Raw genomic sequence first — 22021 nt, forward strand, 5'->3', positions numbered from 1 at the left:
TGATGATCAACCTACCAGTAACAAATCTAGCAGCCCGCCTCTAATTGCTTCTATGTCCTCCCTCAATCCGACGTGATAGGGATCCCAATCGCTCGAGCAGTACTCAAGAATAGGTCGTATTAGTGTTTTATAAGCGGTCTCCTTTACAGATGAACCACATCTTCCCAAAATTCTACCAATGAACAGAAGACGACTATCCGCCTTCTCCACAACTGACATTACATGCTTGTCCCACTTCATATCGCTATGCAATGTTACGCCCAAATATTAAATCGACGTGACTGTGTCAAGCGCTACACTACTAATGGAGTATTCAAACATTACAGGATTCTTTTTCGTATTCATCTGCATTAATTTACATTTACCTTAATTTAGAGTTAGCTGCCATTCTTTACACCAATCACAAATCCTGTCCAAATCATCTTGTATCCTCCTACAGTCACTCAACGACGACACCTTCCCGTACACCACAGCATCATCAGCAAACATGCACATTGCTATCCACCCTATCCAAAAGATCATTTATGTAGACAGAAAACAATAGCGGACCAACCACACTTCTCTGGGGCACTCCAGATGATACCCTCACCTACGATGAACACTCACCATCGAGGACAACGTACTGGGTTCTATTACTTAAGAAGTCTTCGAGCCACCCACATATTTGGGAACCAATCCCATATGCTCGTACCTTAGTTGGGAGTCTGCAGTGGAGCACCGAGTCAAACGCTTTCCGGAAGTCTAGGAATATGGCATCCGTCTGATACCCTTCATCCATGGTTCGCGAGATATCATGTGAAAAAAGGGCGAGTTGCGTTCGCAGGAGCGATGCTTTCTAAAGCCGTGCTGATGCATGGACAGCAACTTCTCTTTCTCAAGGAAATTCATTATATTCGAACTGAGAATATTTTCGAGAATCCTGCAACAAACCGATGTTAAGGATATTGGTCTGTTATTTTGAGGATCCGTCCTTCTACCCTTCTTATATACAGGCGTCGCCTGCTCTTTTTTCCAGTCGCTCTGGACTTTACGTTGGGTAAGAGACTCGCGATAAATGCAAGCTAAGTAAGGAGCCAATGCAGTTGAGTACTCTCTGTGAAACCGAATTGGAGGTCTGAATGGCTACTTATGCTTGAGGTTCCTCCAAACAGTTCTACCTGAGTTGTTGGAGAACGTGCCCTTGGCTGTACGTGAGAGGTTGTGGATACAACATGACGGTGCACTGCCTCATTTCAGTGTGGATGTCCGCAACCGTCTCAATGCTGTATTTCTCGATCGCAGGATTGGAAGGGGAGTGCTATTCCATGGTGTGCAAGGTCACCTGTACTGAATCCCCTTGATTATTTCCAATGGAGATATCTGAAGTCACTTCTGTATGAGAACTCAGTGGATACGGATATGGAATTAGTTGCCAGATTTATAGATGCCTCTGATGTGATTCGTAACACGCCAGGTATATTTGTCAGGGTGCGTCAGAATCTTGTTCGCCGATGTCACGCTTGCACTGATGTTGATGGCCGTCAGTTTGTAAGATACAGTACAAACAGTACGTTCATTGTGTCAGTGATGGTACTTGCAGTTAACTGTAACTAATGTAAATAAAAAAGTAAACAGTAATGTGATTTTATTCCCATTATCGCCTTTAGCTGTCTTCTCCGACCCCAGGTTCCCTGCTTCATATGCTATAGAGAATCCTCTATGTCCTGTTAAATTTTTGCACGCTCTGGCGATAGACCCTGCATGAAAGGCAGTGTCTTGACTGACTGGCTGACTGACTCATGTCGCCCAGCCGAAGCCGCTACAGGCGTCGTTTAAGAAGGGATTTTTCGAAATTCCAAGACTAAGGAGGTGAAATAGGAGAAGAAGAGTTTTTTTGAAATATGGCACTATTAAATCAATTTTGAAGCTAGACCTACAAAAATTCTCAGTTAGAAATAAAGAAATCCGTTTTTCAGCATTTTTGGAAATTGAACCTCTAAGGAGGTGAAACAGAGAATGGGATTTTTTATGAAAATATTTTATTACGAGAGCATTTTTAAAACTAGATCAATGAAAATTTAAATTCGGCTTCTCAGTTAGAAATAAAAAAAATGTGTCTTTCACTTCAATCCCTATGGGCGTGAAACGCGGGATGAAAGATTTTAAGGAAATATCTCATTGTGCAAGTATTTTTGAAGTTATACCTACCAAAATTTGTATTTGACTTCTCTGTTAGAAATAAAACATGCACATCTCCCTGTTTTTGGAAATTCAATCCATAAGGGCGTGAAATAGGGGATGAAACGTTTTATGAAAATATTTCACTGCGAAAGCGTTTTTTGAGCTAAATCTTTGAAAACTGGTATTTGGTTTTCTCGTTTAGAGATGAAAAAATACGTGTTTCACAGTTTTTGGAAATTAAACCCTTATGTAGGTGAAATAGGGTCATACTGATTCAGTGATTCGCCATCGTCAAGCCCAAACCGTTAACGATGAAAACATAAAGTTTGGAGGCGGTGTGGATTTTACAGTGTGGTCATCGTTTAAGAAGGAATTGTCCGCAATTCCAATCCTAAGGGGATGAAATGGGGGATGAAAGGCTTTTTGAAAGTATCTCGCTATTAATGAAATTTTGAAACTATAACTGCGAAACCTGGAATATGGTTTCCCAGTCAGAAAATAAATAATTCGTATTTCAGCACTTTTGGAAATTCAACCAATAAGAGGGTAAAATAGTGGATGAAAGTTTTTTGAAAAATAAGTCATTACCAAAGAAGTACTAAAGTATTTTTAAGGCTACATCCATGACAGCTGGTTTTGACTAGACATAAAAAATAGTGTTTTACTATTTCTGGAAATTCAGCCCCCATCGGATGGCATAGGGGGATGAAAATTTTTGAGAAAATATTTCGTTACACTAAAAAAATTTGAAGCTAAATTTGTGAAAATTGATATTTCACTTCCCGGATAGATATAAATAAACATTTGTTGGGGGATGAAAGTTGCTACGGAGATATCTCCACAAGAACGCCAAGACAGGATTAGCAGAAACTTACTCCAGCTACCAGAACCGCTTTTGGTTAGAAGTACATTCGGAAAATACTATGCTTGTAGGGCCTTAATTAGCGTGAAAAGCTTAGAATGTGGTGTAATCTGTGAGCAACATAAAAATTCGATTAAATAAAAACAAAAATATCTCTGTAGGCAATACAATCCACGCGAGCAAAGCAGCGGGCGCTAAGCTAGTAAGCATATAAACGTAATATAAACAGTGTATCTAATATTTAACGAGAATTTCGGATTTAAATCAGATGTGTGATTCGCATTTCCACAGATAATTCCTGGGGTAGTTTACATAATTGCACCAAATCCTTGCTGTGAGCAGGGAACTATTGTGAATATAGTTACTAATCATATGGTCTTCGGTTTCATATTCTGGCGACGACGAGTATGACACTAGTCGAAATGGCGCGGTGCGGTTTCTCAACACCGACACCTGGTTGGAAACCGAACTTTTCATCAAAAACTTTTTTTTTTAACTTTCGAAGTGATACCATTAGTACTCTTATTTCGATAGATGTTGTCATTACTGCTTGCTGCAATACACTAGTAGCGTTGTGATGCACCACGCTGACACACACACACACACACACACACACACACACACACACACACACATCGTGTACTTCAAAGAAACACTGTTATGAAAGACGTGTTGCGGCCGCTCCTTATCGGGCCGTGTGACGCGTCGCGTCTTACCAACCGAACCTCGCCCACAGCCTTGACACAGAAAGCGGAGTGGGCAGACGCTTCGGCCGGCGACGATTCCGTTTAACGACGCCGATCTGGAACCAAGGGCACATCTGTAGGGCAGGAGAAGTTAGGTGACTAACACGTACGGAAAAGCCGACAGGCGATGATGGGATTTCACATTGTATTTCCTGGAACACAAACTCATACTGTACGGACAAAGATGGTTATGGACGTTCGGTGTTTTAGCTTCTTGTTAAATTTGTTTATATAAATGTAGGAGATCTAAATGTGCATCTTCAGGCTCTCACTTCATACTTTGCCACAACGCGATATTTGATTTATGATACACTTAGTTACAGAATAAACGTTTAACAACTTATTTTTTATTCCCCAGGACTTCTATGTAGTAGATTTCTTGTAAAGAGATTTTATGTATATTATACCAGGAGGCTGCCATATTTTGAAGCTTTATTCAGGAGCGTTACAGTTAGGCGATAGGCTTATTCGGGGTGCATCGCCATTTTCAAGCGATTTGCAATTATATAGCGCTACTACTACATACAGTTTTTACGTTACGTATCTGACTGGTTATGTGAGTGTGTCGAGTACTTACTTCCATATCTCACTTCTATGTATAACAATGGATGTTGTTCTTGAGTATCTTTTTTTAAATTTTTTCTTATAAATCTGACAGATTTACTTGACAAAATTCAACGATCTTGTATGATTACACATTTATGTTATTCATCTATGGAACTGTGTAGTGCTTACAGATTCTTTGTGTAGCTTTGTGTGGGTAGTCTTTGCTTATCACGCTATCTTTTACCGTATCCTAAATTGTCGATGAAAGTTTCAATAAAATTTTTATGCTTTCCACGAATGAGATAAATTTTTAACCATACAACATTGTTGACTTCCGTCAAGCAAAGCTGTCAAATTTGTAGAAAACGAGAACTGCAACAAAAATTACTCAGCAAAAACATCTACTGTCGAGAACAAAATCTGTAAGTGAAAACAACTCAGCCTGCGCTACAATATAATACGCAGAAATATTTGACAGCGACAACGTCAATGATGAGATATGAAAGTAAATATTCAACACACTGTTACAAGACCAGACACATATATAACGCAAAAATTATATATACCAGTAGCGCTATATATCTGCAGATCGCTTGAAAATGGCAATGCAGCCGCAATAAACGTATTGCATAACTGTATAACTCTTGAATAAAGCTCCAAAAATAGCAGCGTCCTGGTGTAAAATGCATAAAATATATTTAGAAACGTAGATACTGGATGTAAGGAAACATTACAACCTAAGAGTGTGTTCAAACTTTGAAGGTATACATGTAACACGAAGCGAAACGATACGAATAGAGCCAAATAGATTCGACAGATAACACACTCAATAAAAAATAATGATGCCATGAAAATCCTCAGACGGCAGACAACGCACTATTATGGAAAAACTTCAGACAGCTATTAAATTTTAAAAAAATCTGCGAATCGCAATTTAATCAAAACATCGTGTTAGTAACTGATCAATAGGATTCATGCTGGAGCCTGCGGTGTCGTCAAAGATCATGTTTGGAATAAGAAGGTGCAATTGTTGCATAAAAGAGAGTTCTATGACATTTATTACACATCATTTCTGACCAATGAGTGTGGCATATGAACCATGAGGAAGGGGAGGTGCGAAAGGTACACAAGCATTTGAGGTATTTGTTAGAAGTGTGACTCATAAGATGAAACAATGAAGGTTCTTTCTTGTTGACAAACTACACGATACAATCACCGTACGTAAACTCAAGTATGAAGTTCTCCTCCCGATTACCAATCATAATCGACGCATAAAATAATTCAGGAAAGCTCACTTATCTTGGGAAGTACTTATTCTATCGCTATAATTAAGAAATATGAGCTGAACATCATGTATTATTGGGACAGAGCATCCAAATATTAATAAACAACGTGCCGGACCGAGACTCGAACTCGGGATCTTTGCTTTTAAAACTAAAATACCTATTTCAAATATTATGTCTTATGTAATTGGGTTTTTTATATGTATATTTACCGAATCACTTTTCTTTTCATACATAAATTTTATTTAAAGTCGCATATATGACCAAAGTTTAGACAAAAATCCATCATTATAAAGAGAGTGCGTAACAGACTAAACGAGCACATCACAAAGACAAAAGCAAAAACTTCACCACGACTGAGACGTGCGATCACTGACTCCATGCATTTCAGAGTTTTCTAACATTACTATCTTTCGACTCTTTGCTATAATATCATTTACAACAGATGTAACTATACAGAGATACTTTACAACAGTTTTCATGAGACAGATTATTTATTATTGTGTATTCTGACCTAAAATTAGTAATACATTAAATTTTTTTGATATAACACTTATCAATGGAAACTAGTCATTTATGCAATCAAGTATTTGAGTGACCGTCCTTCTGATTGGAGGTTTGAGGAACTTCGACCATTCACGTATGTAATAAAATGGAACACCTGCAGCCTTTATGTTATTTATTATACAGTTTCTAGTTTCGGTGATTCGGTACACCGTCTTCAGACCTTAAAAAATGCTGAGGGGGTGAACTCCAGTCGTATACACAATGCTATCGGTGGCTAACATCTATGAACTGTCTTCCGTAGACTGCACTAGCAATATTGTGACTGCAACCATCAGCTACCAAGTTAGGTTGGTAGGAGAATGCTGATTATTCATATTACTTGGAATTTACTTTGGTGTCTTTAAAAGGACGGAAATTTCAAAGCACTTCCTCTTATCATTCAGAAATATTTCACAAATCATATCCTCACTGCTGAATGAAGCTCGGTAAAATTTGCATTGTCACGCTTTGCAGTTTTGCGTGACCAATAATTAACAATCTTGAAAAAAAGAAAAAAGAAAAAATACAATACGCTAAAACATAAAGTTAAAAAGAAGTAAGAATAAGAAGGCAAGCTGCCCTACAGTGGTTTATTTCAGATCATCATTTTGTCCATGAAGACAGAGCAGAGTCAAGTCATCCGTTGCAAGATAAGGATTTGATGTAGGCCTAAATGAAAATTTTCAACAGAATATTAGGTACAGTTTTAAATCAGTGAAATTTTATGTAAATTCAACAGATGAGTTTTTGCAATAGGGCACATTTAAAATACGTAACAGTTAGTTATTCCTGATAATCTCGTGAATTGTTCTTTTGTTCAGTCTAATTTTACACAGTCAGATGCATTTTACACTAATTAAAATCACACTGATAAAAAACAGTTTGCGTATACAAGTACATGTTCAAAAGTAGGTTACGTTCGCCCATTCTAAATCTTAATCTGTAATCGGAAGTTTAGAAGTCACACAGTTTTCGGTTTGTTAGAGAGAAATTCAGTTAAACACCGTTTCAGCCTATAATTCCCAATTACACAACTCTCATTCGAAGTACCTGGCAGATGTTGCCTAAATCATTTAAGTTACATTTAATTTATATGAAAGTGATGAAATTCTTAACCTGACGTTGTTCTCTGAATTTTAATCTTAACTCTCTGCAGTGTCCCATAAACAAAATTATCGTTACACCAGACAAGTCACCCAGCCGTACATATTTGATGGTAACCCAGAGAATCCAGACTGCGTCGTTTGTTAAATAAAAGCAGTGTCTCTTTCACATAAACAATTCGAAGATACATTTTTACCTTTGTTGAGAAGTATCTCTGTAAAGTATCTTTGATTGTCTGCTTCATTGTCTTTCGTTGTCAACATGATTCCTTGAGCTAGTTAAGTTCCCTTATCAAATCCTCGAATACTTTTTGCCATAACACCTGCTCCCCCCTTAGAACGGTGACAGTCTCCTTACAGCAACTGCCCATTCCTTTTAGAGGATGCTGTTTGCTGAGTACACATGTTACTTAGTGGTTAGGCAGTTGTCAACAACTGTCAATAGGGATTTCCTGTATTTGTATGTTGCTTTCCTAGTTAGCAGAATAAAAAGAATAACATCTCGTGCGACAATGATGACTGGGGTATACCGGAGGCGTAAACAGTCACCGACCTTGAACGTTTCTTCTCTCGTTCACACTTAACACTTTCTCTGTCCACGTCTGGGTGGGATTGTACCTTAAACATAGCACTGCGGAACAGATGTCTGAAAAGATGAAAATGGAATGCCCTTCAACGCTTAACTTAATATGAGAGGAGGAGGAAGTGAACTCTTGATTATCTCATGCTGTCAAATAACTTCTTTCTTTAGAGAAGCATTTACAGAATGATTAGCCCCACGTTAACAATGTCCTCCGTCTCAGCATAAAACGTTGAGCATTGTTTACAGTAAACAAGATCTCACATAGGTTTCTTTTTCGCGATGGCATTCATATCAGCGACGGATGACAGAGAAAAGGCCGACATAATGAATTTGGTCTTCTGAAATTCTTTCACTGTGAACATTCATTATGGGGTTCCTCCTTTCAACCATCTCACGAAAGCCGAAATGACAGCAATTAAGGTAAATGCTCGCGGAATAGATAGCTGAAAGTCATCTGGAGCGGACGAGGTGCCTTTGTAATTTTACGTAAATTATGAGAACGAACTTGCTCTCCTTCTAGCAACAGAGTATGGCTAGTCTTGGTACAACGTAGCGTATCAAGCAATTGTAAAAAGGCACATGTCATTCCCGTTTACGAAAAGGGGCAATGCACGGAATTATTGGAGATGTTTATTGCTGATGCATTATGATCTTTTTGGAGAACGGAAATTTTTTCTACAAAAACCAACATGGATTTCGTAATCAGGAATGTTAAACTCAGCTGCTATTTTTGCCCAAGAGATTTACAACGCCATAGATATTGGCGTCCAGACTGCTGCCGTATTTCTTAACTTCCAGAAAGCATTCAGTTGTTCTTTAATGAATAGAGTTCGAGCTTACCTACAATCGGACCAGGTTTATGACTGGATTCATTACTTCCTGGCAGATGGGACGAAATCGACGAGTCACAGGAGTTTTTTTGGCTCCTTTGTAGACTAACTACGCTATCTCAGTATCATCTACGACTGAGCGTATGTGATCATTTTCACATCGCTACAACGTCTTTTATTCAGATATTTGTTTGAGTTGTGACTCACTGATACTGTATTTTTCTGTGTTTCATGAAGATAATTGTTTTTCATTTACGAACATTTAAAGCAAACTGCCACTATTTTCATCACTTAGAAATCTTATCAAGATTTGACTGGATATTTGTGCAGCTTTCGTCGGATAGTAGGTTATTATAAATAATTACATAATTTGCTAGAAATATGAGACTGTTAGTAATCTTATACATGGAATGGCTCTACCACTTTGCAGTAATTGCACCACCTCCTGTTGGAAGAGAAATAGTAGCAAACAGGGAAAGAACGAAACTGGAGCAGAAAAAACGGGTCCCTTGCATACGCATGGACAACAACCCTACCCACAAGACTAAGCTCGAGGAAAAGTTTCCCCAGAACACTAAAGAAACTAACAACCACAAATGAAGAAGCCAGGCTGCAACTATGGAATACTGAGACATCCCATTCTCCGGTTTGGAAAATACTTTCAAAATCATATTAACAGAATCTTCCGTCGGTTCTTGGTAGAACAACATTATAATAATAAATGAAAAGCACCAGTTTACTTTAGTTCTACAATATTGAAGATGGCCTTGTAAGCCGATAACTGGTTAGCAATAAAAGTGATATTGTAGAACAAAAGCAAACTGGTGATTTTCAGAATCTTCACCCCCTGGTCATGATGAGAATTGGCCAATCTGGAAGTCCTTGAATAGGCTGAGGTCAGGAGTGGGCAGATCACCGGTTAACCTGGCAAAATGGGGATAACGAAATAAATCTCGGGTGAACAGCCTGGTATGAGTGCGGATAGGAGACAATATTTCGGCAATCGACCACGTTGCCATTGTCAGCCACCTGCACAGAAGATGACCTTCAACAGACAACGGAAAATGCAATGGAAGTGGCCAAATTTTGATCAAAGATTATATAAACCATGTTGCCATATCAACAATTGTATAAACTGTGTTTATGTATGTTTCTGACACGATAATAATAACAATCAGGTATTTAATATACAACATGAGTACCTATAGCCCCAATACACTTGCCTGGAGCATGCCTGAAGTCATACATCTGTCCATGACTCTCCATCCAATATAACGTGCTGAGTCTTCACTAACAAGGAAGACTTACTCGAGACACAAATTACGTTTGATACTTCATTTGACGTTATCCGTAGTGTAATGTCTAGAATAAAGCTCTTCTCTGTAATGGACGCAAGTAGGAAAAATCTGTAGTTGTGGATGGTTCTTAGCTTACTGCACCGATGATAACCAGCGACAGCTTAGAGTTATCCGATACTTTAGAGTACTGTTATTAAAGCTTCTAAAACGACAAGGAGTGAATGGAGAAGCCGTTCTCTCGGCAGGCACGTTTGTTCTGCGTGAGTCCTACGCACTTGACAGAGTGCCACGCGCGTGGCACAGATGCACGGAGGAGACTGCGCAACAGGTTCCAGGGATGGCGCAGGCGACCGTTCCTTTTACATCCGAGCCTGCGTTCTTTTACCGTAACGGTCTGTAGCAAAAATTCCCCAAACTACATCTGTTACGAGGAACTCTTCGTTTCTGTTTGCCGCTGTGCTTGCAGCTGAACGAATCTGGGCTGTGCAGCGTAATATGTTCTTTTCGTTGCTGTACGAGGGGCATTTTGAAAGTCCGTGCAAAAAGGAAAACTACTTACGTGTTTGGGGTAAACTTTTTTTTTCGGCCGGAGTGGCCGAGCGGTTCTAGGCGCTACAGTCTGGAACCGCGCGACCGCTACGGTCGCAAGTTCCAATCCTGCCTCGGGCATGGATGTGTGTGATGTCCTTAGGTTAGTTAGGTTTAAGTAGTTCTAAGTTCTAAGGGGACTGATGACCTCAGAAGTTAAGTCCCATAGTGCTCAGAGCCATTTGAACCAACCTTTTTTATTTTTCGACATAGTCTCCTTTTAGACTTATACACTCCGTCCAACGCTGTTCTAATTTGTTGACCCCTTCCGAATAATAGGAATTGTCCAAGACTGCAGAATAGCTAGTAGTTGCTGCAATCACCTCCTCGTTTAAATAAAATGTTTGTCCCGCCAGCCATTTCTTCAACTTGGGGAACAAACAGTAGTCCTAGGGAGCCATGTCTAGAGAATAGGGGGGGGTGTGCAACGAGCTGGAATCCTGTTTCCATTAATTTTGCGACCACAACTGCTGAGGTGTGTGCTGGTGCATTGTGGTGACGGAAAAGGACTTTTTTGCGGTCCAATCGCCGGCATGTTTCTTGCAGCTCGGTTTTAAAACGATCCAATAACGATAAATAATATGCACCTTTAATAGTTTTACCCTTTTCCAGATAGTCGATGAGGGTTATCCCTTGCGAATCCCAAAGACAGTCGCCATAACCTTTCCGGCCGAAGGAATGGTCTTAGCCTATTTTGGTACAGATTATCGCTTGGTAACCCATTGTTTAGATTGTTGTTTGGTCTCAGGAGTATAGTAATGTATCCATGTTTCATCCACAGTGACGAAACGACCCTTAAAGTCCTGCAGATTCTTCCTGAACAGCTGCAAACCATCCCTGCAACACTTCACACGATTCCGTTTTGGTCAAGCGTGAGCAATCGCGGAACCCATCTTGCGGATAGCTTTCTCATGTGCAAATGTTTATGTAAAATATTATGTACCCGTTCATTCGAAATGCCCACAGCACTAGCAATTTTACGCACCTCAACTCTTCTGTCATCCATCACCATATCATGGATTTTATGAATGAGTCGTAACCTCCACAGGTCGTCCAGAACGTTCAGCATGACTTGTGCCCATATGGCCACTCCGAAAATTTTGAAACCACTTATAAACTGTTCTAATCGAATGTGCAGAGTCACCGTAATGTTTATCAAACTTCTCTATAGTCTCCTCAGGCGTTTTGCATTTCATAAAGTAATGTTTAATCACCACACGAAATTCTTTTTCGTACATTTTTTGACAATCACTCGACTTCCTTGATTCACACGAATGCCAAACGCAAAGAAATAGACCAATATGGCTGAAACTTGGTGTGCGTTCTTCCCAAAGATGCTACTAACTAAACATGACCTCGATACGGCCTGTGGTGCCATCTCTCGGACTTTTCACGGACTTTTCAAACGCCCCTCGTAATAACGCCCTTAGTCCGAGGTGCAGTCAGTAGACACTTTGAAAAATCTAAGTAGGGGATTATCTGATGCTTTGCATCAGTAGTTCTTCAAATGCATTCGACTTACTCCACAGCAGCAGTGTACCAATATGAAGTATACTGCTTACCATATGTAGAGGAAGGATCATAAAATCACCGATGAGAAGCAAAGGCGTTGATACAAAAAAAATAGAACTACAGACTTACGCTGTACGTTGGTTTGAAGCCCGCATCGCCATGTTAAACACCACAAAACATTCGCAGACTACCGTTTACGATGGATTCCTGTTGTTAGTTTTGTCGTGTGTAAGCAACGGTTATTTTAAACAGAAGCTGTTATAGTGCTTTCGTGAATAACACAGTCAGTAAGGCATTTTCAGACGTTTCTCTGGTCTCCAATGAATATTTTATCCTCGCCTAGTTAAAAAATTTCTTTTTGTCGCACGTTTCGAATTATCAAGAATAGAAGTATATGATATAAAACCGCTGCTTCTGTAAGCCAGCATCTCCTTAATAAGGATTGTCAAATCTGATGTTTGGTCTATGCCGCCTTTCCGATAATGTTGATAACATATTTTTCTATTTTTGATTGGTTTCCAATCGTTCCTTCTCACACCGTTCGCCCAAAGAGCTTTTCACGTTGGAATGATAGGAAATACAAAGTCAAACGACAGAAATAAAACCGCTACCGCACAGAAAATGTCTCAACCAAACAGTAGATATATATAAAAGAAAGTATCGCTTGAATGACTCCACTTACGAACTAAATGTGATTCCTTGACACTTTAGCCTATAACCAGAATAATTAATACACCCGTAAATGAGGCAAGTAGGGACTTTTTTTTATCAAAACAATTCCACGAAAAGCTAATTTTTCAGCTAGTAACATGGTGGACGTCGGCTTCAAGTTTACGACTTCTTGGCTACTCCTCTTATTATACCTCCATGTACAAAAGATAAGTACGTAGTTAGCACAGCAGCCCTACATTACACTACTACATTTGTATTACTTATTTTCTTTGGGCAGGCACAAGTAAAAGACACAGTTTACCATAATTATTGTCTATTTTCTACTATTAGCCCATTTCGGCTCTTATGCCATTTTCAAGAAGTAGCTCCAAATAACGGACAGCCATTACATACAACACTGACAAAAGACGACAAAATTACGAGAAGTGACGGTTATACGAGTACACTGAACTGGTGGGAAACCTAATGATTTTAAATGTCTTGAGGCCCAATGCCTATCACAGACTTACATCAACTGATTATTGATGTCGTTATGTGAGTGCCATCTTCTGATCTGAATGTCAGTCTAAAAAAGGCCATGGAATAAAAACCTTTCATACCATTAAAATCTGATGCATATACACCCAGATGTCCAGAAATAAAACCATAATAATACGTCCATCTTGTTGAAACTGTTTATACAGACTAGCCACTGGTGCCACAATTGACAATGTTTTCATGGACGTTTTAGATATTTCCAGTCGGATCTGAATATGGTCGTCAATTGATGCGCGTTTGCCATCACTCACAGGGCCTAAAGAGAGCTAAAATAATACTTCCTGGATCAACTGTCCTCTTGCTTGCGACCATGTCGCCACTCATTAAAAAATGTTAGTTAATTGTCATGCGTGAGTTCAAGCCATCAAGCTGTCCAGCCACCACCGTATTGCGGGCAGACAAAACGTACGACAAGGATATATGTTTTTTTTTCTTTATTGTTATTTCAATTTCTTCGCCCCAAATGGGCAGAGATGGGCTATGAGAGGTGCAATACCAAGCTCTTCAGACAAAAGACTTTACGATATAAATGAAGATTTAAGAATGAAAGTTTAAAAATGGTTTCAAAATCTATAAGAAGATGGGCGGACTCTGTGGAAATGAAGGTGTGTGATAAGGTGGGTAGCGAGAAGAGAAAGAGGAAGGGTGGGTGGACAAGGACATAGTATCAAAAGAGGAATGGATAGGGATAGATGAAGAGGGAAGAGGGAGCGGGAACGCAACTGTGGAGTGATATTTGGGGAACAGTTTTAGTTGCTAGGATGGATGAATGTCGGGCCGAATTTTATTTCTTGAGAGAGGCCAACGGTTGAAGCTGCGATTGACTAGGACTTGGAGTAATGTTTACTGTTAGGGACGGTGGGATGTGTTTTTCAAAACGCGGCAGGATACCAGCTTGCTGATCAGAAGGGAAACAATAGCGTTATTGGTAACTAGTTTGAGGACAGCGAAGGATATGAGAAAGCGCTCAATTTGGGTGAGGACGGTTGAGAATTTAATGATAAAGCATCCACTTGGGAGAGGGCAAACGGATGCGACAAGGAAGACGAAGCATTCAAGCGAACAATTGGCATGAAGATACTTTACAAGTAGTAGCTGTAACTGCAGCTACCGCTTATAATAGTGAAAAATATACTATATTTGCCGTGAAAGACGACAAAGGTTGTTATTTCCGACATTCATATATCGGCGCGGCAGTCGGCTTGATGCATAACTTCTAACTGGAGACAGGACAGCTGCGACAGCCAATATGATTGATTGTCGTCTACGTATCATTTACCATACGATGTATCATGGATAAAAATTACAAGCAGGTTAAAGGCAGACAGACGCGGCCGCAAGGTTGTAGTATTCGCTTCCTGTTATTTGTCGACTTTTTCCGAGTCATCGGTCTTTGGACTGGTTTGATGTTTTCCGCCAAGAATTCCTATCTTGTGCTAACATCTTCATCTCAGAGAAGAACCCAACGTCCTCATTTACATGTTGACATTCTCCAGTCATTGCCTTCCTCTATTGTTTTTACTCTCTACTGCTTTCTCTTGTCCTATGGAAATTGTTCCCTGCTGTCTTAACACGTATAATATCTTGTCTCTTCTTCTTGTCGGTGTTTTTCATATGTTCTTTTCTTTGTCGATTCCCTGTTTTATCAGTCCACCTAATTTTCAGTATCCAACTATAGCACCACATCTCAGACTCTTTCATTCTCTTCTTTTCTAGTTGTCCTACCGTCCATGTTCACTGCCAGACAGTGCAGTGCTCCAACCGTCCTTCTTCAAATTTAGGCTGATGTTTGATACTAGTAGGCTTACTCTGATCAGTTATACCCTCTTTGACAGTGCTGCTTCGTCCTGCATTTTGTGCTATTTTGCTCCCAAGGTAGCAGAATTTCTTCACTTCGTCTCATTTCAGTTTCTCTTCATACTTTCGTCATTTTTCCCTTTACCCTCAACGCATATTCTATACTGATTAGAGGGTACATACCGCTCAATAGGCCCTGAGATTCTTCCCCACCATCTCTGTGGCTTGCAATATGGCGATCTAACCATTGATAACGTGTGACACTGAATTTAAGACCACTCTTGAACCTTACTTTATTTCCTTCATTGCCTCTTCGATACATACCATGAACAGTAGGGGCGAAAAATCGCAACCGAGCCTTACACTGTGTTTAATCCGAGACCTTCGTTCTTGTTCTCCTAGACTTATTGTTTATTGTTCCCTCTTGATCCTTGTACATGTTGTACACTATAAGGAAAAAAGAAACGACGAACCATGAAGGAATTATCCGAATGGGAAATCGGTAGACTTGATGTAAATATACAGTCAAATAAATGATTACAATTTCAGAAAAAGAGCTTCACAAATTGAGCAAGTCAATAACACGATGGCCCACCTTTGTAACTTACGTAAACAGTTATTCGACTTGGCACTAACTGACAGAGTCGCTGAATGTCCTCCTGAGGGGTACCGTGCCAAATTCTGAGAAAATGGTTCGTTAAATTGTCAACATCCCGAGGGCACTGCCCGTAATGCTCCAAACGTTTTCAGTTGGGAGGAGATCCGGCGACTGTGCAGGTCCAGGTAGGGTTTCGCAAGCCGAAGACAAGCAGTAGAGATTCTCGGCGTGTGTGGGCTGGCATTATCTTGCTGAAATGCAAGCCGATGATGGGTGTTTCCATGAAGGACAACAAAAAGTGGCGTAGAATATCGTCCACGTACCGCTGTGCTGCAAAGCTGTCGCGGATGACAACCAAAGGGATCGCGCTATAAAAGAAATGGCACTCCAGACCATCGTTCCTGGTTGTAATGTAATAAAATAATTTTTTTTATTTATTTTTGACTAGTAGTGTAATGTAATAAAATAAAATATCAGCCGTGACTTCTACAAAAAAAGAAACACACATTAATGCAATGGCTCAACATAAAAGAGAAATAACTAATGTAGGAATATAATTAACAGTGTAATATGTTGTTTAATTTAGCCCGATGTGTATAAGCATTCAGTATCCATACTTACGTAATCGTCGATAATTAATTGTCCTGTTCTTGTTTCCAACACCAGAGAATATTTGCCAAGTCTGTTCGGTGTACACTACTGTAATACGTAACTTCATCGTGGTTTCGTCTCGATTTCCCAATATAAGATGGAACTGGAATCCTGTGACCAGACCTTTTCTGCCTGGGATGTTATCTCGTGATATAAAGAAAATCTGTAATTAAAATTGTTAAATTATTAGTAACTGCGTCCGGTCTCGTGGGATCTGAAATAAAGTTAATTGTCCTAATCGAGGGCACGTCTCATAGATGAGCTAAAAGATAAATGTTAAATATTTTTCTAAGATGGCGCCTAACAATGAAAATTCTTTGTTAAGGCCCATATCTACTTAAGGCAGTCTAGGTATCAGACTCACAACAGATCGACCACATACAAAAATTCTTTTGTCAAAATAACCATCATATTTTTCGGGTTTTAAGTACAACTTGCATTATAAGCTGGTACAGCAAGATGAGCTTTATACAAGAACGTCCTCTTAGGTCCGAATCCAAGCAGATAAGATAATCAAATGCCAAAGGAAAGATAGTTCATGCATATAAGCGCAAGAGTCCATGGAATAACGTGTCCATTGTAGTTCTATCTCTTCTTCTTTGGAGTACATGTCGATTATTTATAAAATTTATCGTAATAATTAGTTTACATTTTTTAAAAACCCAAGTCCATCCAGGAGAAACAGTACATGGTTCTCGGGCCGTATGGCGGGTGACAGTCAGAGTGATACCCTGCTGCTTCCCAGGGCATCTACAGACCCGTCTTCGCTGGTCATCTGGGCTGAATTCGATGCGAGCCTCATCACTGAAGACAATTATACTTCAGTCAACCACCGTAAGCGGATTTGTTGGCGCGCAAGAGGCCAATGACAGTCCGCGATAGGGGCGCAGTCAGTGGAGCCCCCTTTCTGTGAGCCACCTATTAATGATCCTTGTGATCACTGAGGCACCAGCTGCACATCGGATCGATGACAATGATGAATGCTGGGGTCTGAGTGCCTCTCTGTCGATTGCTCGGTCCTCACTTTCTGTCGTCTCACTAGATCGAGGCCCCTCCCGCGGGAGGTTCGAGTCCTCCCTCGGGCATGGGTGTGTGTGTGTGTGTTTTGTTCTTAGCATAAGGTAGTTTAAGTAGTGTGTAAGTCTAGGGACCGATGACCTAAGCAGTTTGGTCCCTTAGTTATTCACACACACACACACACACACATACACACACACACACACACACACACAAACACACACACACTCGCGAGGTCAACCACTTTCTTCTTGACGCGGTGTTCGGCCATGGTTCACTCATTCCTGCCAACAACGTCGAATAGTGACAAGTCTCCTACTCAAATTTCGAGTGAATCGTTAATTACTCCAGCCGGCTTCTTTGAGCCTAACAACACGTTCTCTCGCAAGTGCTGACATCTGCGTATATTGTTCACGCACCTGTCCGCGAGACATAATTACTGTCTTACTGAGTTCACGGAATGAAATTCGCGAAGACTTACGCCCTGCTATCGACATGTGCTCTGTTCACTATCCTTGCCAGCCACGCGGTGAATCTGCTCTGCAGCGTAACACACTCAACCATCAACCGCCAAACCACTTTAGCAAATTTGAAACATCTTGCAACATTTTACTTTGTGGAACGTTTTTGCCGGACGATAAATCTTATGAACATAACTTGATTTTTCCTACGTGTTGTTTCTATTATCAGCAGCTTTGAGGCTTCAGATGTTAAGCAGATTGTGCAGTAGTTCTCGGCCTAATCTACCCTTGCTTTCGTCGGAATTGTGTGAATGATATTTTTCGTCCGATGATATGTGTCCAATCTTATAGATTCTACACGCCAAACTGAATATCCGTTTGGTTGCCACTTAACTCAATGCATTTAGAAATTACGATTGAATTTTATCTGTCCCTTGTGCCTTATATAATTTTAATTTTTCCAAAGCTGTCTTAAATTCTGACTCCAATATTGGATTCCCTACGTCTTCCATATCGAATTAAGTTTCTTCCTTTATCACACCATCAGACATTTCCTACTTGTCATAGAGGCCCTCGTTGTACTCTTTCCATCCATCCGCTCTCTCGTGTGCGCTAAACACTGCAATTCCCATTCCTCTCTTACTGTTACCACCCTTGCTTTTAATTTAATTGAAGATTGTTTTGATTTTTCTCAATGCTGAATCAGTCTTTCCAACGACCATCTCTCTTTCGATTTCTTCACGGTTTTCCAGCAGACATTTGAACTTGATTTCCTGCAGTTCCTATTTATTTCATTTCTGAGTGTCGTATATTGCTGTTTTCCGGTCTCTTCTTGAACATTTTTGTATTTTCTTCCATTGTCGAACAGCCGAAGCACCTTCTTTGTACCAAAGGATTATTCGCAGTTACCGTTCGTATATCTATGTTTGTATGTCCATTCCTCTTCAACTGAACTTCCAGCTTTAATATCCACTATTGCATTGTGTACAGCCTTACAACGCTTCAAACGGATCTCATCATTCCTCGGAACTTCAGTATCCCACTTCTTACCACACTGATTCTCTTGAACTTCAATCTACTCTTCATCATTTCCAAATAGTGATCTGATTCTGTATCTACTCCTGGGTATACCTTAAATCCAATACCTGAATCTCTGATATGATGTAATCCAGCTGGAATCTTCCCTTGTCGCCAGACCTTTTCCAAGTACACCGCTTAATCATATCATTTTCGAAAAATGTATTCACTTTTACTCCAAACCGGCATCAGAAGGTCCAAACGTTACCGACAGACCGGCGTATGATTCGCAGCCGTTAGGCGACGCTGGACGCGGATATGTGGTCAGCACACTACTCTCCCGACCGTTGTCAGATTTTGTGATCGTAGCACTTTATTCTCGTTCAAGTACCTACTCAATTGCGCGCACACGCGTCGAGTGCTCCCCGCTTACCTATGGCACCCGGCAGACCCTGACGGTCACCTATCCAGGTGCTAGCCAAGCCCGAAAGCGCTTAATTTCGGTGACCGGACGAGAACCGCTATTACTAGTTGAACTTCATTGGAGGTCTAAATTAGTCTTTCTCCTTTCTCTTTCCTACCACCAAGCCCATAATCTCCTGTAACTGTTTCTGCTATTCCTTCCCTCGCTTTCCCATTGTCCATGATCATTAAATTTTTGTCTCCCTTGACATACAGAGTCAACCGCTCAGTGTAATCATATATATCCTCTTCTTCTTCTGCTTGTGACGTCGGCATGTATACCTGAACTATGTTATTGGCGTTGGTTTGCAGTTGACTCTGATGAGAACTGTTCGCAGTAACGCTCTTTAGACCCTACTCTCTTATTAATAACAAATTCTATTCCCGTCAACCAATTTTAAGCTATTGTTGATATTAATCTATATTCATCGGATCAGAAATCCTTGTTTTCTTTCCATTTCACTTCACTGATCCACACTATATATAGATTGAGTCTTTGCATTTCCCTTTTCAGATTTTCTAGCTGCCCTGCCACATTCAAACTTTTGACAGTCCACGCTTCGACTGGTAGAGTGTTACCCTGTCGTTGGTTATTCCATTCTTTGCCCATAATCCCCTCCCCCTTGACAGTCGCCTCACAGAGATCCGAAGGCGGGAATAAGGAATCTTCTGCTAATGGCGAGATCATCACGAAAGTTTTCCAGTTACAGGTCACATGTCATGTGGATACAGTTTATGCATCTTTAATGTAGTGGTATCCCTTGCCTTCTGCATCCTGATGCCGCTTATCATTGCTGAGTATTCCGCTGTTTACTCCTTATACGGGGAGTCTCCGGACGCCATTGCTGGTGATTTTTACTTGTAATTTAGGCAGTGACTAGGTTCGAACCCAGAACCCAGGAGGTTTTAGTTGTTAGTAAAGTCGCTACCCCTAAACGACGGATATAGAGTATGGTAGCACTGTGTAACGTTAGATTTGGAATCCAGACGGTTTAGTCAGAGACTAAAATGATGGTCGCAGATGGCTGAAATTTTCTGTCATGTACTCGAAAGAATATCAAAGCAAGCACAGTGCACAAAAGCCTTCATGATGATGGTATGAATGAGAGCCGTCCAGGCATTGGTGCACCGCTCACACCTTGAGAAAAGACGAAGAGTTTGCAAGTGGCACACCAGCAAAAAACACATGCCTTTAAATATTATACTGTTGTTTTCATGGACAAAACCCTGTTTCAATTCCAAACCGGCCGCGGATATGTTTTGTTTGATTAGGAAATCCAGCACCTCAAAGTGATGGTAGCACGAGACAGTGCTCAACTGTTCAAGTTTTCCTATGCGGAAAGTACACTACTGAGCCGAAACATTTTGTCCACCGGCTTAACAACATTCTGATCCATCCTTGGAACGCAGTACAGCATCGATTCTGCGTGGCATATTTCTAAAATTCTTGGTGGCTTTCCGGAGGCAGCAGCATGCGATTTATATGAACAAGTCATTCAGGTCTCGTAAATTACGTGGAAGTGGTTTGTGAATGCGGAGTTAGCGTGTGACAGTGAACGAGATGTGTTCCATCAGGTTCAGAACGGGCGAAATTGGGACCCTAAGACATCAACGTGAGTTCACTTTCATGTTCGTGAAACTACTATAGCACGATCCTGGCCTCATGATACGGACGGTTGTAATGCTGAAAAATACCATCGCCATCGCGGAAGACATCAAGCAATGGTGGGATGCATGTGGTACTCAATAACGTTCACGTACTAAATAACATTCAACAGCCTAGATTGCATACAATATTTTTTTATTTAAGACAGTCGCTTTCGACAGACTTCAAGTGTTATAAATCTTTTTATTGTGAAACGTTTTCATTTTATTCTGAACTTGACGCCTAGCTTTCAAGTGTATAAATATCCGCACGTTATAAATGGTTTTTCGTAACTAAAATATTTAAAAACATAAAGCACATTATGCAAAAAGCTTTATCTTTTTAAATATTTTTAGTTATGACAAGCCTTTTATAGTGTGCTCATTTTATTCCACTTGACAACTCAAGTATCACAAAATTAAGAGGTTTTTAACACCTGAAGATGACAGCAAAGTCTGTCGAAACTAGTTGTCTTAAATAAAGAAATATTTTATGCGATCTAGGTTGTTTAGCAAATAAACAGATCGCACCTTCAGTGTTCGCAAAATGAGAAAATTAAATATTCTCGTAATCACAGCTAATATGGTGTCTTCGGTTACCCCCACATGTCACCTGGAAGCCCATGTGAATGTGCCCCATTGTAAAGCAATGTCCCCAACGGCCTTCGTGATACGGTGCATGTTTCTCGCAGCGTGGATGACGCGGTTTCCGTACACGGCCAGCGACCTGGTGCAACAAGAAACATGCTTCATCGTACCAGGCAACGCATTTCATTCGGCCACAGTCCAGTCTCGATGATCTCGTGGCCACTGAAACCGTAATTCCCAATGTTAGGTCAACATAGGAACACGTGTTGGTCGCCTGGAGCAGCGCCCCAGGCTCAGTGATGTACTCTGAACGGAGTGCTGCGAAACACTTGTGCGTATTGAGAGCTGGTTTCTCAGGATGTGGCAGGATAAGGTTACGATTGTGGACGGGGCCGTAAACAGTTACTCTCGGTTGCACAACAAATACGTAAATTTTATTTAATGAAATTAAAATTTTAAAACAATCTCTTAGAAAAACGTAACTGACTGTATAACGGCTAAAGGCCTGAATTATAAGTCA

The sequence above is a fragment of the Schistocerca piceifrons genome, chromosome 2 (genome assembly GCF_021461385.2).
Source record: "Schistocerca piceifrons isolate TAMUIC-IGC-003096 chromosome 2, iqSchPice1.1, whole genome shotgun sequence".
NCBI lineage: Eukaryota > Metazoa > Arthropoda > Insecta > Orthoptera > Acrididae > Schistocerca > Schistocerca piceifrons.